We start from the raw sequence: 18,001 nt of genomic DNA, 5'->3' as shown, positions 1-18,001 counted from the left end.
GGGATGGCCTGTCCTGTAGTGAGGGTATTTCATGGAGCTGTGCTGAATTCAGGCCTGGTAGGCCTGAAACGGGAGAGACTCCATCTTTCTTTCTGCCCCGGCAGCTTGGGATGCTTCTAGGTCAAATGTAATGTTTTAGTTATGAGGTGTTATTCGCTTGGAGAGAACCGGTTCAGGCCGGCCCTTATCGAAGGATTGTATTTTTCTTCATGCCGAAGACACTACATCAGGCCGGCCGGCTGGGAACGTGTCCTTGGTACGGGGAGGTACAAGAATTTGGTGGGCGGCAGGTTACAGGCCGGAATTTTCCATGAGAAAACGCACCTCTATATTAGTGAAAGCCTGAGGCAGTTACATGTTCAGTCCGTAGGCGGCATCTAGCCGTTAGCAGTAAAGCTACTACTTATTCCAGGGAAGACAGACGCCATCTTGAAGGCGGAGAAGAACCGAGAGACAGATGCTCTCCTAGCAGAATAGCCAGAGAGGAGAGAGTAGCCGATAAGGAAGAGGTCCCAGTGACTCGGAGAAGGGTGATTCCAGGCGAGCCGAGGCACAGACGAGAAGGGAACCTAGATGACCACTGAGTGCAGGCTACATCCTATCAAGGTGATGTCGACCCTTTCTTATTAGAGTGTACAACTTAATCTTTCACTTTCCTTTGCAGGTTATGTGTTATATTGTAATGTTATGTGATTGCGTATGTAATGAGTAATAAAGTACCCAGTTTGTAGTGAACCAACATGTGCTGTGTGTTCTTGTATGAGAGGGTAGCCTATTCTTCTAGTCAGCTGCGGCTACATGAACAGATGTTAACCCTGATCAGGTAAGTGGTAACTGAATAGGGGAAAGAGGAGCCCCTCGAACCTGAGAACAGGCTATGCTCGAACTGGCAATCCTTGTGTGATCTGATGAATAGTGAGACTGATTCCCTTTTTGTATGATATGGTGATCATAGGATGAACTGTCGCATGAGACTGCCGTCTAGGTAGAGAGGTCTGGATTCGTATAGGATCGCGAGGCCGCCACTTGTGATACTGTCATATGGGCAGAGAGGTCTGGATCCGTATGGGATCGCGAGGCCGCCGATTGTGCTGAGACTGCCGTCTGGGTAGAGAGGTCTGGATCCGTGTGGGATCGCGAGGCCGCCACTTGTGATACTGTCGTATGGGCAGAGAGGTCTGGATCCGTAGGGGATCGCGAGGCCGCCGATTGTGCTGAGACTGCCGTCTGGGTAGAGAGGTCTGGATTCGTGTGGAATCGCGAGGCCGCCACTTGTGATACTGTCGTATGGGCAGAGAGGTCTGGATCCGTATGGGATCACGAGGCCGCCAACTGTCGCATGAGACTGCCGTCTAGGTAGAGAGGTCTGGATTCGTATAGGATCGCGAGGCCGCCACTTGTGATACTGTCATATGGGCAGAGAGGTCTGGATCCGTATGGGATCGCGAGGCCGCCGATTGTGCTGAGACTGCCGTCTGGGTAGAGAGGTCTGGATTCGTGTGGAATCGCGAGGCCGCCACTTGTGATACTGTCGTATGGGCAGAGAGGCCTGGATCCGTATGGGATCGCGAGGCCGCCGATTGTGCTGAGACTGCCGTCTGGGTAGAGAGGTCTGGATCCGTGTGGGATCGCGAGGCCACCACTTGTGATACTGTCGTATGGGCAGAGAGGTCTGGATCCGTAGGGGATCGCGAGGCCGCCGATTGTGCTGAGACTGCCGTCTGGGTAGAGAGGTCTGGATCCGTGTGGGATCGCGAGGCCGCCACTTGTGATACTGTCGTATGGGCAGAGAGGTCTGGATCCGTAGGGGATCGCGAGGCCGCCGATTGTGCTGAGACTGCCGTCTGGGTAGAGAGGTCTGGATTCGTGTGGAATCGCGAGGCCGCCACTTGTGATACTGTCGTATGGGCAGAGAGGTCTGGATCCGTATGGGATCGCGAGGCCGCCGATCGTGCTGAGACTGCCGTCTGGGTAGAGAGGTCTGGATCCGTGTGGGATCGCGAGGCCGCCGATTATAAGAGGTCTTGGTATGTATAGTAGGAATCCCCTGTCCTTAGGTGGTAGATATATGTGGTTGCACTATTGTAAACAGGTTCTAGGGAGGGGGTAACGTTCTGGCTGGGTTAGTGAGGCTCTGATGAGCGGGTTCTATCTGATCCGAAAACCCAAGCAGAACAGACCTGTGTCTTTTGCCTGCTAGGCAGTTTTACCATTTGAATATATGATTACCGATGGGAGGGGGAGAGGCATACAGCAGTCCTACTCACTCAGGAAAGGCTAGTTAAATGAAATCAGATGTAATTAACATTTAGTTCCTCCATAAACATGCCTTTGCACATTTGTAGTCTTCTGGAAGATAACCAGCTGTCTTTTCTATATATGTCCAAAACCTGGATGGACAGGCTCTTACCCCAGATATTCAGCTGGCCTTTTCAAAAAAAATGACAGTATCCATTTGGACAGAGAAGGCAAAGGAGGAGGAAGGCTTGCAATTGTCTGTAAATTGAACCTCAAATGTTTTACTTTTACACTAGAAAATTTAAAAGGAGCGAAAGCACTAGGTTTCTGTATCTCCAATTCATCAAAGTCCTCTTTTTTCGGAACTCTAGTACACTGGGCACCCGATATACTGTGGAGTTTGTTAAACCACTGGTTGAAGCTTTGGCACAAAAGACCCTGCAACATGCCAATTTTACACTATGGCGAGCCTTCAACCTGCATTCTGATGATCCCTTAGCTGTATCGCTAATTGAGATTTAAGCTTCCCTCAATCAACCCTTGAGGATATTGGCACAGTCCCACTAGCAAAGCATACAATAGATTTGATTTTTTCAAATGTTTAACTAGTGGTTGGGAATACTCTAGAGGTCACCTGGTCGGATCATTGTTTGATTTTTTTTTTCTCCTGGCGTACAAGAATTGATTACACTCTGGAGCACCGCAATGTACCCACAATTTTAGGGCTTGGAATAAAGTTAAGACCTTAAAGTTGACTGATGTTTTTTTTAACCACTTTGCCTAGTTTAGTGGGTGATGTCAATAGAAACGCATTAGCAGTTAACCATTAGCTGCAAGGGGGGGGAGAAGCTTGCCTGGTCTGAAGATGGCTGCCGCTTAGGCTCGCTCCTTCAGCTGCATTTAGAATCCTAGATCATCCTTTGCCAGATTTCTGACTAAAGCCTCTTAAATCATTGCCTCATGTGCCCGAGGTCCCTGCTCCCAGGTAGCTGCCAAAATCTGGGTCTGGGGTGGGCGCCCAAAACTGTTAAGCTTTCTGCCATCCTACACCATGCGGCTGGGCCGGCCTGTATGCTGCGGGGCATGACTCCCGTGACAGCTTGTTGCAGACTTGCAGCCCGCATATGATTGGACAGCTGTTACTTGTGGGGGGCCTTCATGAACAAATTCTGCAGCCCGCTGTTGGAGGACGAGGATCCTGGGGCTGGTGCTCGATCACTTGCTGAGGAGTGTGGCAGTGAGCGTACCTGCTCTGGGGCTGGTGGTGCTGGGCTGCGGCCTGTGGAGACACCTGCTGTAGCTGGGCCGGCGGTGGCTTCCTACCCCTTGGCCTGCCTGTTGATGGTTGAGGTGAGATGCGTCCCTCCTGTGGGAGGTGCAACCATGGACTTTGTATGGTGTGTGGCCTGCCAGCAGGCGGATCACCATCGGTCCCTGAGCGGCCCATCCGTGTGCGGATTTGATGCTGCCTCCGGACACTGAGGAGAGGCTCTGGGGAGCTCCAGTTTGTGCCTGGCGGCCGCACTGCTTGTGGCCGTCTGCCTGCCATGGACTGAGCACAAGTGAGTAGGCCCAGGGGTGGGCTTCATTGATCTCTTGATTGACTTGATGCAAGGATGGGGGTGGCATTGTGTGGTGGGCCCCTCTACTGTGGACCATGTACTGGTGCTGGGCCACCTTGCTGCGTGATGGCTGCTGTGGCCCCCTGCGGCCTGCTACAATACTCTGGTCCTGGGCTGAACCTGCGAGGGAGGAAGGCCCCTTTATTGCTAAACTCCTGGCCCTGACTATCAGGATCTAATCACCTGAACTGGATGGCCTTGGGATGCTGGTTTTGAGGACTGTTGTGCACGCTCCTGCCCGGGGGGCCTGAGCCGGGGAGAGTTGCAGCTGTATGTTACCAATGCCCTTAGGACTGCGCTGAGGAGCTGTTCACATTATTAACTCCCGAGTGGAAGAATCTGCCAATGAGGTGCCTTGGGGAGCCGCAGATGATAGCATAGATCTCGCTGAAGCGCAACGCTGCATCGACACTACAGTGGCACTTGCTCTGTTTCTAGCGTCATTGGCCATCATGCCTTAGATCGAAAAGACTCAATCCAAACTTCAGTTCGACCTGCGGAAGCCGCCTTGATAATATGATGATGGTGCAGGGGCACCGGAAATGGGACCGGATGCCCCAGAGCCAGAGCTGGGGGGCAAACTCTGGCAGATTTTGACTGCCATGCAACTTAGGCTCAATAAGATTGATGAGAAGATCAATGTCCTCACCTACTGCATAGGCAGGATGTCGGAACGCTTCAATAAACATGCATAACGCCTTGACATGGTGGAGAGATGGGTGTTGGAGGCCCAAGGCGAACAGGTCTCATTTGCAGGAATACAGTATACAGAAATAACTGGAAAAGACCCTAAAGGTGCTGCAGGCTAAGGCAGAGGACTTAGAAGCTCGATCCCGACAAAACAACCTGCATATAGTGGGACTGGCAGAATCCACCAATGTTGGAAATATGGATACCTTCATAGAACGCTTGCTTACTGACTTACTGGGGTGAGAAACGTTTTCCAACCTGTTTGTTGTGGAGCGCGCCCATTGCACCCTCTCACCAAGGCTGGTGCCGGGGGCCCAGCCCCAACCAGTTATGGCCAGATTGCTCAATTACCGTGATCGAGATTCAGCTATTCGCTGCTCTCGTGAACTACAGACACTTCGCTATGTAGGCGCAGAACTTTCAGTTTCCTCATATTTCACACCACAACTACAAGAAGCAAGGAGACAGTTTTTACCCACTAAGCGAAAACTGCAGGAATTGAAGTTAGACTATGCCATGCCTTACCCAGCACGCTTGCATGTGACTGCAGATGGGAAGTCCAGGATTTTCAGGGACCCCAAGCTTCTGCAGCAGTTCCTTAAACAGCATGAGGCAGCAGGTGGAAAGCGGTGATTGCCGAAGTTTCGAGAGGGTGACCCAGAGGCCTCTCAAAATCTGGAGAGCCAGGACTGAGGCCTGTGAAAATTAACTCCATTGACATTCACTTACCTTTCTTTGTTAGTGAGCATGGTGGCTCATGGCTGACGCGGTCATAGGTGCAGCCTTTGCTTATGACTTTAGTTGGAGACTGAAGGCTTTCTTGGGACACAGGAGAAGTTGATGGTCCTCAATTGTAGGGACTCCAACTACAGTCTTGGGCAAAGGCTGCACCTAGAAGAAGAAGGATAAGTAAATCTACCCACCCTGTCCATTGCATAGGTGCTCTGAATAAAGACCACCCATTCACACTATGGTCCTGATGAAGGCCACCTGATTCGTATGAGCAATTCTTTGGCCGATATGTGCTACCATCCACTATGTACTTTGGCCCAGTAATTAATCCACCCAAGCACCACTATTTCTTTTAATCATATCCCTCTCGTGATTAATAAATGTCTTGAAAAGGAAAAGGATATTAATCACTCATCACTTTTCACGTCTGCGACCACCCAGCCAGTCTCTCTCCTGGTGGAGGTTGGTTAATCATTGGAGAACCGAACCCTCAAGTGATTACGACCCGATGATAACACTATCCACCTTATCACATGAATGGAGAAAAAACATATACTGCGCATTGTGAAAGTGTGATTGAGGGTCTCCAATAAAATATCCTTCAGACCCTGGATTGTTGACACAGGTAATAAACACTACCCATCCATGCCTGATATACTCACAAGAATTAACTATTGGTTTATATCGCGCAGTTTGGTGCCTAGAGTTAGACGATGCTATTATCTGCCACATACATATTCAGAGCATTTCCTGGTGCTGATAGTTCTGGAGCTTCAGAGACAGCGCACTCACTCGTTCTCTTGGCGCTTTCCTCAGTACTCCTTGCCAGATTCTGTGTTCCGTGAGGAGCCGGCCCAAGCCATTTATGAATCTTTTCGAACCAATGTAGGATCAGTGGAGAAATTTGCAACTATATGGAAGGCATTTAATGTTTACGTACGCGGTGCCACAATATACAAGCATGCTGAAGTACTATGCTTATTATGGGGTCCGCCAGCGCGCGTGGAGACCGAGTTCGCACATCAGAAGCACGCACACGGGAAGACAAAGGAGAGGACCTTACTGGGTGCTGTCAAACTCAAAGGATATAACGAGCTGGCCCAAAGTGAGGTCACACACTTGGGCAAGTATGCCACCGCACGGATTTACAGCACGGCCGGGAGCCATGCTGGTAACCCTCTTCCGACCGAGCCATGAGGGTAGTGATGTGCGCCCTATCGTGGATGAGCTGGGAATGCCTCTACATGAGTCCGCTGCGCCTTTACTACTCAGACCTATACACCTCATGCATTGCATACTATGAGCAGGCCATTACAGACTACCTCTCCCACATGACCATGAAATGGCTCACAAATTAGCACAGGGAGCGAATTATGACATCGCTCTGCCCCACGGAAGTGGCACTCGCACTGAAGGACATGCCGGGTGGGAAGGCACCGGGCACGGGTAGGCTTACGGTGGCCTTCTAAAAAGCGCACATGAATAAACTTGTGCCGTACACGGTCAAGCTGTTTGAGGAGATGCTACGGGATGGCCATATGGGCCCCAACATGTACCAAGCCCTTTTAATTGCTCTTCCTAAGCCGGCTAAATCCTTGCTTGTCCTATTGGCCGGTGTCACTTCTTAATTCGGATACAAAGATTTTAGCAAACATCCTAGCTAATCGCCTGGCATCGTTGCTTCCCAGGATCGTGGGCCCAGAGCAGTCTGGCTTTGTGCCTGGTCGATCTCTCATATATAATCTGGGCACACTCTTTGGTCCGATCTCTCGTATTGATCCTGTTGTCCGTGCAGTTGTGTTTTTTTGTGATGTGGAAGCACTTTTCGACTCCGTGTAGTGGGGTGGGGGGGGGGGGGGGAGGGAGGGGGTCGCCATCCCCCGGGTAGGGGTGGGAGATGTTTTCCTGACATGATTCATGGTCTTATGCGGAACCGGCGGCCAGGATTCACATCAATCTTTGCGTATTGGCCACAATCCCTATTTTCAAGGGCACTCTTGGGCCAGGACAGAGCTGCTGTGGCGCCACTTCAGGGATGAGGGATACCACGCATGGGGGGAAATCTTCAAGAACGGGACTCTCCGCACGTGATCTGAGGTTAGTGAACAGTGCGCGGCGCCGACTGCACTTGAGCAGTTTCAGTATTCTTGTGCGTGCCTCGCAATGCGGACATTGTTAGATGCCTTACTGGCGGAACCAGCAGAGACGCCAGCGTATATGGTACATGAAATCTGACATACATGGTGCAGACTCTGTCGCCAGTTGGGGCGATGGCCATATGTATACCTATTCACAGGATGCTCGGCAATTAATGGTTAAGTCACGTGTTGACTGGCAGGAAAACTTGAGCATAATCATCAGTGCTTAATTTGAGCCAGTGCTCAGCACCGGCACTTAATTGGCTTCCGGTGCTCGGCACCTAATTTTCACCACCATACATAGAACAGTCTACCACATGGTGGCGCTGCTCATTTAATTTAGAGATGAGCAGAACAATGGTTGTTTAGGAATACAATATACATTAAAATAGTGCTAATACCTGCCGCCCCAGCCATTCCTTTAGCTTTGGGGACCTGGAATAATCTGACCTGTCGCACTTGCAGGTGAAAGAGATGGTTAGTAGTTGTTTTGGCAGCGATGACGGGGGCGATTGGTGGTGCAAGCTGCAGTGGCCTCCTGGTCAGAGCCCTGGCACTTAATATTTTACACATTAAGCACTGATAACCATTGGTATGCAGAAGTGGACCTACTGTCGTTCGGCTATGCTTACAGTATCTTTGAATAACTGACATCAACTATTGCATTTTAAATACCGTAATCACTGTACCAATATGGCCTGCACATTGATTCCTTATGTCTGCGCTATGCCGTTGAAGATGCTGACTTTGCGCACATGGCGTGGTTCAGACCAGGCATACAGCACTCTGACAGGTGATTGTACTGGAACTGCACGAGATCAAAGGCAAAATTGTGCCTAGCACGCCCCTAGTGACCCTCCTGGGCTATGACAAGGACGTCCCCAAGGCTAACCGGAGACTAGCAACAATAGGCCTTTTACTAGCGCGGCGGAGGATAGTGATGCGCGGGTCTAAAGGGCCCTTTCCCACGGTGTGAGACTGGCACATTCAAAGAGCATATCCAAGCCTCAGACTGATGCCTATGATGATCTCACGCCGCCCCAAGGCCGTCCCGGGGATTTATGAGGCCCCTATCAGGCATACTTGGCGCATACCGGTGCTGATGGTGATGTGGAGGGCGAGATAGACAGTGGGACCGATTAGGCGCTGCAAGCTGCTCTACATCAGGAGATGGTTGGGCAGCAGAGATTGCGCCTGGCATATGTGCATAGGAGGACTGTCAAAAGCATAATGACTGGGGAGAGGAGTTGGCCTAAGGGCTAGGGCGGTCGACGTCGACTTATGGGAAATGGGTTTGAGTCTCGGCAATGACGCTGAACATCCTGTGATTCTGGGCAGAACACTTAATCTCCCCGTGTCTAACAAAAATGAATGTGTCCTCATGTAAGGCAACTGGTGCTATGTAAAGTGCTCTGATACCCGATTTGGGTCAAGTTTGCGCTGTATAAAACTCTGTAAAAAAAAAAAGAAATCCCATCATCTGGTTTGTCCTGCCTGTAACATTGTCATTTGTCTTAATGCTTTGTACCGATTACATGCATGTTTGCGTCATCTTGCCTGTGCTGTACATGTTATCCTTTACTGCCTGGTTACTAAATAAAATGAAAATAAAGTATAAAAAAATCATTGGCTGTGACAGCAGTTAATTAGCGTGCCCCACTGAAAACTCACATTAAAGCACTATCATGTGGCCATAAGATCAGCACAGGGCAGCTATTTCACTAAGAAAGTGTCTGAGGCTGCCAATAAGCCACAGAAAATATTTAAAATTGCCACCAACTTCCTACAACATAAAGCTTCCGATCTCCCTATTAAAGCCTGTTATGACCTGTGACTTTTTTAAAGTGAAAAAATCATAAAAATTCTGATTAGTCTCCATTCTTCGGCACTGGTTCCTACGAAAGGACGGATTTTGCCACCCGCCTGCAAACTCTAAGTTAAAATTAATCAATCTCGAGGATTCAGAAAAGGCTATTTTGAGCTGGAGGCCAGGATCACCATCCGATCTGTCTGCCATCTATTTTATATCAGTAGTGGATATCAATAATCCAATCTATTGTAAACCTTTTCTTTTCAGACATGGCAGATTCCCTCTATTTGGAAACAGGCAAACAGTATTTCCACTTTAAAGAAGCTGTCAACCGATATTTCTTTGCTGTCAAATTTTTGACCAATTTCTTTGCTGCCTGAAGCTTCAAAAATACAGTAAGAAAGAATTAACACCCAGCTTTCAGAGTATTTGGAGAAACATAGACTGCTACACCCCTCCCAGTTGAGATTCCACCCGCGGGATAGTGCAGAAACTGCTCTTCGGGAAATCTCAGATTCCATTAAACGGACCCTGGAACAGGGCACAATGCCGCTCTGATATTATCGGATCAGTCTGCGACATTCAAAGCTGTCCCTCACGCCATCCTCTTACGGATACAGAGAACATGCCCTCTGGATCGACCCTTATTCATCTAACACCAAGATCCTTAACTAGGGCACACCTCTGGGCTCATCACTAAGCCCAACACTCTTCAATATCTGTATGCCCCGTTTGGCTGCATTAGAGGAATCTTTTGGTATAAGACAGTTTCTTGTGCGGACGACACTCTGCTTCTTCTTTCATATAATAGCAGCTCTTCAGCTGCATAAGGATCCTTCTCAACTTGTATGCGTGCAGTCATGAATTGGATGAGGGACAATAATTTGAAATGCAACCAGGATAAAATGGAAATTCTATTATTTGTTTGACCAAGCCCATTGGTAGGACTGCCAAGTGAGCTACCACTGCCCCCCCCAACCCCATTCTAGCCACAGTGGCCATGAATCTGGGACTTCGTTTTGATCATGAACTCTCATTCAAATCTCAGGTATCTTCGGTGGTCAGATCTTGTTTTGCGATTATGAGCGCGTTAATTTTTTTTTTTTTTACATCTACTCCCACTGGAAGCCAAGGGAATGATCGTTCAAGCTTTAGTGACATCCAGACTGGATTACGCCATTGCGCTTCATCTTGGCCTCCTGGTCTACCTCATTAAGCTCATGCGAGTGGTTCAGAACACAGCTGCGTGTCTGATTCAAATGATCACAGCGCGCTTCTATGCCACCTCCTTGGCGGAGTTACAGTGGCTGCGGTTATGAAGGGAATTCTGTTTAAGTCACTTGTATCGGTCTACTAGGTTTTTAAAAGACAGGATCCCTGTACCTTACTGAGAGGCTTCAACTTTATTTCCCAACAAGAGAACTTTGTTCCACCGATGCTCTCCTGAGGGTAGTTCCTCAATTTAAAAGGTCAAGGAGCGGCGGTTCCTCCTTTGCTTTCCTTGCAGCGCAAGTTTGGAATCTTATTCAATTCAAGCTTCAAAATATCTAGACAGAATCTCGTTTGCAAAAAGCATAGAAAACATTTTTGCTTACAGTAGGTTAAGTATGATGGTTATCATTCTTTCACAGTCTATGAAGTGCCGGAACACTCTAGGAGTAGCTGGGCACTATATAAACGTTATCATCTATTCATTCATTCATTAACTGTTCATGCTATGTCAATACACCTTTATTTGATGTGAATTCTGAACACATGTGGTCTGAATATGTACTTAGACTAGGTTCAATTATATTATTGTATCACTTAGAACATTGGAATTATTGATTTTGAAAAACCTACAAATACCTTGCTATAAACCAGATTTCCATGCATGAAAAACTTGATAGTTTGACAGATACATTGAAGACTCTGTATATTGAATTAAATTAGGATAATATGAGCCAAAGGCGTAGGGAACATCAACACTGTACATGTTGATGGCTTAAATAGGTCACATACCACATCGTCACGACGTACATTAAGCCTGGAAGTTGAAATGAGTCTCTAGAGCAGAGATGTAGTTTGAGGCCTCATTGAAATTATAAATGATGTAGAAAAATTGCAAACCTCACAAATTGCAAGTGGCACTGTAGTAGTAGGTGCTGAAAGTGAGGATCAACCCAGTGTCAGCAGTATATATGCCACAGATAGTATAACTCTTTGAAAAATAAGGCATTGCAGTGCTGTTGGTGGGAATCTAGGAGCTCAACTGCTTGTGGCAAACGCAGGACATGGAGAATGTATTTGTCATTTATTAATATTTGTGTTATGTTTTATATATTTATATATATAACATAAACATAAATATTAATAATATATATATTTTATACCTTTTGTTTTAGATATGTGACATGGAGTAATGTTACATTATTTTCTTACATGCATTACCATTCCTGAAAATAAAGGTAGTTTATGGGTTACCAACTACAGAGAGCTTTTATTATGTCAAAATTATTATGAACAATTTTAACTTACCCTGAAAAATAATTATTAGTAACAGTTGCACATCGTACCTGGCTTTCTGCTGTTCTTCAGTCTAAGTAGGTAAGTAAGTTAAAAATGTATTAACCCTACCATTACCTAAAATCTTTGCAGTATAAAAAAACACTTGAGTAGCACCCATCCGCCCTCCCCCTTTAATTTTCCGGCAATCGAGGTAAAATTGCGCCATTCCTACATGTCCCTGATTGCAACTTTATGTCCTTCTAAGGCTATAAGCTGGATATTAAAAATCCATTCAAAGAAGGAATCTGCTCATTAAAATAATAGTTTGCTCCAATTTCGCCAAGTCCTGGTGAAAGTTCAATGGTATTATGAGATCCATCACGGTCGTTGCCTTAGTGCGGTCGGTTGGCTTGGATGCCGGCTGGTTCAGTTGCTGGATGATGTCGGCCCTAGTTTCTACTACCTTTTGCTGGCTGTCAAGTGTGATTCTAATTTGATGGATGAACTTGCCTGCTCTGGCAAGTAAACTGGTAGCAGTTTCTGAGAAGCACCAATCCAAAGCGGCCATGAAGGTTCTAAAGCCCTTGTCCCTCAGGATGGGGCGTAGCAAACGATGGCAATCACTAGCCAGAGTGGGGCAGCAGCATAAGAGATGTAAACAGGATTCTCTATGGTAGTTACATAATCGGCAGGAAACAGTGTTGTCTTTTACCGCCCATGTTGGGTTGAAGTCCATGATCTTAAGGGCAATGAGACATAGGAACAGGATTTTCCTTCTGGCTTGGACTGAGAGTGAAAGGTTGTGCTTTCCCAGAAATGTATGAACTATCTAGTGCTAGTGTGTGGCAGTTGTACCGGAGTGAAGCACGATCCAGTTCACACGAGATGGACTGGACCTGACGCTTCACTACAATTGCCCAAGCAGTTTGTGAGATTTCATGTAGAGACATACTTTCTTCCACAATTTCCAGTATACCTATGGCCTGGTCCAGCTTAGAGTGCCATGGAGATCCCGCTGTCATGAAAATTGTTTTCAGGAAGTGTTTGAGGGTAGAGTCGGGAGCTTTAAGCACTCTGATATAATATTTTATTAAGTCCCCCTGTAGAGCCAGATCCAGTCTATTTAAACCGAATTCCAGCCTTAGCCTGGTATTCCTAGCTTGTCTAGGCGCCTGCAGCGTGATCTTACAGGTTTTTGTCTGGGCTGCTGTGAGTGCTTTCGCTATGGTGCATGGGAAGGCAAGGTGGCCATAATAGATTGCTGGTATAATTTTTGCCTGAGGACTGTCAACATGGGCTCTACTGATGGACTTGCTAGGCAATGGCTTAGGCGTCTAAGTAAAATAATTATTCTTTTGATTTTCGGGATTAACTCTGTGTTTGGCTGTCGTGGCCTTCTCTGTTAGCCATACCCCCAGATAATTGTAAGATGTATCTGTCCCGATTCGGTGGTCCCCCAAAGTCCAGGATACTTGTTTTTTTGAGGATATTTGACAAAGATTATGATCTTTGTCTTGTTCTCGTTTACTTGCTGGCAGTTTTATTTGTTATACGCTGCTAGACTCTTTAAAGCTCTTTGGAGCCCCATCCTGGTGTGATCCATAACAACTGTGTTGTCCGCATACTGAAGGGTAGCGAGAGTCATCTTGCCCAATCTCGGAGGTACTAGGCAGGCGTCTTTCAGAGCTTGTCCCAGGTCTGCCGTGTACAGGTTAAATAATAATGGATCCAGAATACAGCCCTGCTTTAGCCCGGTGTTGGTTTCAACTCTAGAGGTTGCAGTGGTGGGGCTTAGTTTACCACGGACCCATGTCCCCTCAATGAGGGCCTTTATTGCTTTTAAAAGGGTCGCTGGGATCCCCCAGGATTCAAGTTTTGCCCATAATCTTCCTAAATTGACTCTGTCGAAGGCCGTGGTGTAGTCTATAAAACAGCAAAACAGGGGCAGGTTGTTTCGCTGTACCGCTTGCTTGGAGAGAAAGGACAGGGCCAAGATGTTATCCATTGTAGAGCTGTTTGCCCTGAATCCTTTCTGATATGGCGGGAAGATACCATTATTGTCCACCCAGTCCTCTAGGTTCCTTAGTAATAGACGGGCGTACACCTTTTCTTCGATGTCAAGCAGGGCTATTAGCCTGTAATTTGTGGGGTTCGAGTGGTCTCCTTTCTTGTGTATTGGAAACAGGATTGAACGTTTCCAGGATTGCGGTAATATTGCTGTGGTGTATGAGTGATTGTATAGTGGAGTGAGAATAGGTGCGAAAAAAGCTTGGGTGGACTTAAATACTTGGGCAGGAATGCCATTAGGCCCTGGGGCCCCATCAGTTCTTATTGCCCTGATGTACCTGGCGAGCTCCTCCTCTATGTAGCGATCAGTTTGACTGGAGACCGTGGCTTCTTCCTGCAAACTCTTGAGTTGAGAATTGGAGATTTCAGCTGCAGCCTAAGGCCACTCTGTGGTGAGATGGCCCACCTCGTGTGATTTGTTTGTGTACAGTCCCTTCACGTGCTGCTCCCACACATTGCCTGCAATACTGTTCTCTTTTGGCGGGCTTCGGGAGCTCAGGCAATTAATATATCTCCATAACTTGGAGTTATCCTTTTCTTTAATTATGAAGAACACCTTGAGCCAGTTCTTTTTGTGCGCTGTCTTTTCAGCTCCCATACTTTCTTCCTGTATGAGCTTTGCATGGTTGGGAGGGGGGGTCCCCTGTGACTAGTGAGCTTCTTTCTTTTTTGCCTTAATTGCCTTCTTGAGATCACGTTGACATTGTTTCAGGCACTACAGGGCTCTTGTCTCCTGGGAAGGTGGTTTTGCATTTTTGCTCCTTCTCGTTTGTTGGGCGTTTCCCGGATTATTCTGTAATCCGCTATCAGCGTTTCCCAATGGCTTGTGATGTTCGTTGTCTCCTTCCTTGCAGCTGTATACTCCAGCAATCTGTTACTAAGGTTGGCAGTCCCTTTTAGTCTTTTGAGGGCTATGTATCATTCATCGCCTGTGGTTGCGCCAATTGTTTCCAGGTTTTCCGCTGTTTCCAGGGCCAGATTAAAGGTGCTACAAAGTGGCCTATGATCGCTTTCCTCTCTGTCATCCACTGCAAAGTCACTTAGCTTATGTGCCAGCTCTTCATTGATAAGAATGTTGTTCTTCAGCCATCTTGTTATAGAGGTGGTAAGTGCTTGTCTTACTCCTCATCAGAATCTGACTCTGACATCCTTTCCAAGTTGCTATATTGTGTAGAATTGCACATTTTGCTACAATTTTACAACTGGTTTCTCTAGAATATTGTAGGGCACTACCCCTGCTTCTAGAGACATCAGAATCTACTTTTAAAAGTCCAAATGTACGCGGTGACACCTCTTGTTCTTCTTCGTGCAACCTTGTAACAATGCTCACTCCAAGTAGAAGGGTTCAGAGAAGGAGTCGTTATCCATGGGTTTGGGGTGTAAGCACTGTCACCTACAACATCAGTGTACATATTAGCATTTCATACTGTAAATCTATGTGGTACATATATAACAATTTAGACATTTGACCCAATAAATATCGATCTTCATAATCTCTTCTTTGTAGCCTTATGCAAATGCCACTGTGTCTAAACATTAATAATTCATAGGTGCTCTCTGGAAAGCATGCTAAAATATCCGTAATCACATTTTTAGCATCTCACACTATTTGCATATTTAATGAATGTGTATTTTAATGGTTGTAGAATAAATACTCCGTGGCAGATGGAGAGCCATGAGTACCATCTACACAACTAATCACGTGAAAATTGGCAATCCTTAATAAATGCAATTTTGTATTCAGTACTTCTTGCAAGGAAAGTAAATGCGAGCAGTTATGCGCATTAACATAGGATCCAGGAATGCGCTAAAGATTGAGGCAGAGCTCTCTGTTTCACCCCAGCAGCCGCAGCTATTACACCTTGGTAACTATCTTTGGCTAAGAGATGCAAAGAACATAAATCCTGGACATGGGTGGAGATAGAATTACCAGGCAGAGTATTACTCTCAAGCAGTGGTTATGCGCTCCAAAATTATAGTGCTACTTTTCATAGATTTCATCCTCAGTTTGTTGGAAAGGACTTATTCTGAGTCTACACATCATCTCCTGTCTCCTCCTTCTCTCCAGTCAGTATCCACATTCTTCTTGCCATCGCATATAACACCACCATTGTTGAAGCCGCTAATGCATTCTGTTTTTAGGTCTCGCCTGGCGAACGCAGCGCAAAGCGCTGTCGCCAGCGAGATCTATTGTTACTGACTTGCCTCGGAAGTGGGACAGGAGATGGGCACGCGCATGGTCTCGGCGGATTTGAGTTGGTGTACGCGCTTTCAGCCACGCGGCGTGCACATCTCCTGTCTCTCTTCCCTCAGCAAGTCAGTATCCAGTTTCACTTTCTTCCTCATTAGTGTCTGTGAACACTCATACATAGGCCCCAGCATTCAGTGACTCACATCAGCGTTTGCTTAGTTGACTGTTTTCGCCACGTTAATTTGCCTCTTGCGTTGCTACATAATTAGCATAGCTCCAAACACATTTTTACTCGTATTTACCCATTTGCGCTCTCCTACTAACACTAATATTTAAATATAGTCTATACTCCCCTGCAACCTAGCACTTAACACATTTTTACTCGTATTTACCCATTTGCGCTCTCCTACTAACACTAATATTTAAATATAGTCTATACTCCCCTGCAACCTAGCACTTAACACATTTTTACTCGTATTTACCCATTTGCGCTCTCCTACTAACACTAATATTTAAATATAGTCTATACTCCCCTGCAACCTAGCACTTACTCTATCTGCAATACATAAACACTACACTACCAACGCGGTTACTACGCCATACCTTTTCTCTTCTTACAACATTCAATCCTTTTACTTTAGCATTCTTACAACTATTTCATCATGCTAGGATTCTACGCTCCTCTTAATGTAATAATCTTTTAAGGTACTTACAGTTAGCAGCATTTAAAATAGCCTCGCTACGAGTTTCCGTGTGCCCATCCAGCTAACGTTTCCATTGTGCCTGTGTATAAACGAAAGCAAAATGCTCCCATCAGCAATGTGCACGAGCACGCTAGCAAGGTCGTATCACGTGATATTTTTTTTTCCCAACTAGCATACGTTCAGCATGACGAACAGTTTTAAGATAAATGTTAGTTATTAAAAATACTCTATAAATAAAGATATATTTTATATATTGCTTTTACGATGTTGCTCTTTCAGCAACGCACTAATTATATGCATATTTGAACACATATTGTAAACACGTGTATACGTGTTTAAAGTCTTTACTTAAAAGTGAAAAACCATAACACAAAAGCATTAAACAAGCTTTTACAATGCAAAAATCTCGGCATTGGTAAACTTACAGCTATTACCTTGCTCATAACATTATTTTTGCTTATGTTTTTTTTTAAAATTCATTTTCAAAAACGTACATAGCTATCAACATTACACTGTGCATTAAAAAAATAAATGTGTAATATTTACCTTATTATTAAAATGTTTTCGTAACACCTACTATTCAACAAAAACTGATTAAAATGCAAAAAAAATAATTAAAAATGCTTACTGTTTTTACACATACTTTGCATAATATTTTTTTTAAAAGGGCTTAAATTACAATGTGTATTAATATAACCAAATAATTATTAATGTTATAACAGAAAATGCATGTTTACCAAATAAATTTAAAAACCTATATTCTTAAGATATGCATTATTAAAACAAAAAATTAGCTGCGCAGCTCACACTGATGCACGCCTCACACTGCTGCACGCCTCACACTACTGCACGCCACATACTGCTACACGCCACACACTGCTGCACGCCACACTGCTGCATGCCACTGCACAAAACACACTACTGCATGCCACACACTGCTGCACACCTCACACTACAGCACACCACACAATAATGCACACTCTGCTGCATTACACACTGCTGCACGCCTCACAATGCTGCACCCTTAACTGCTGCACGCCACACACTGCTGCACGCCACACACTGCTGCACACCTCACACTGCTACACGCATCACACTGCTACACGCCTCACACTGCTGCACAACGCACACTGCTGCACATCGCACAATGCTACACAAAACGCTACTGCACAACACACACTACTGCACACCGCACCCTGATGCACGTCACACACTGCTGCACACTGCTGAAATACTCATTGCTGCATGCTGCACGCTACACACTGCTGCACGCCACACACTGCTGCACGCCACACACCACACAATGTTGCACATCACACACT

At 46.1% G+C, this 18,001-nt stretch overlaps 1 protein-coding gene across 3 annotated transcripts in view; it reads left to right on the top strand.

Annotated features, from left to right (window-relative positions):
* The window catches only part of MYZAP (myocardial zonula adherens protein), a 476,299-nt gene that overhangs the window by 377,881 nt on the left and 80,417 nt on the right, over positions 1–18,001 (top strand). The window lies entirely within an intron of this gene.

The sequence above is a fragment of the Triturus cristatus genome, chromosome 3_1 (assembly GCF_964204655.1).
Source record: "Triturus cristatus chromosome 3_1, aTriCri1.1, whole genome shotgun sequence".
NCBI lineage: Eukaryota > Metazoa > Chordata > Amphibia > Caudata > Salamandridae > Triturus > Triturus cristatus.
This window is presented reverse-complemented; position numbering and strand designations above follow the sequence as displayed.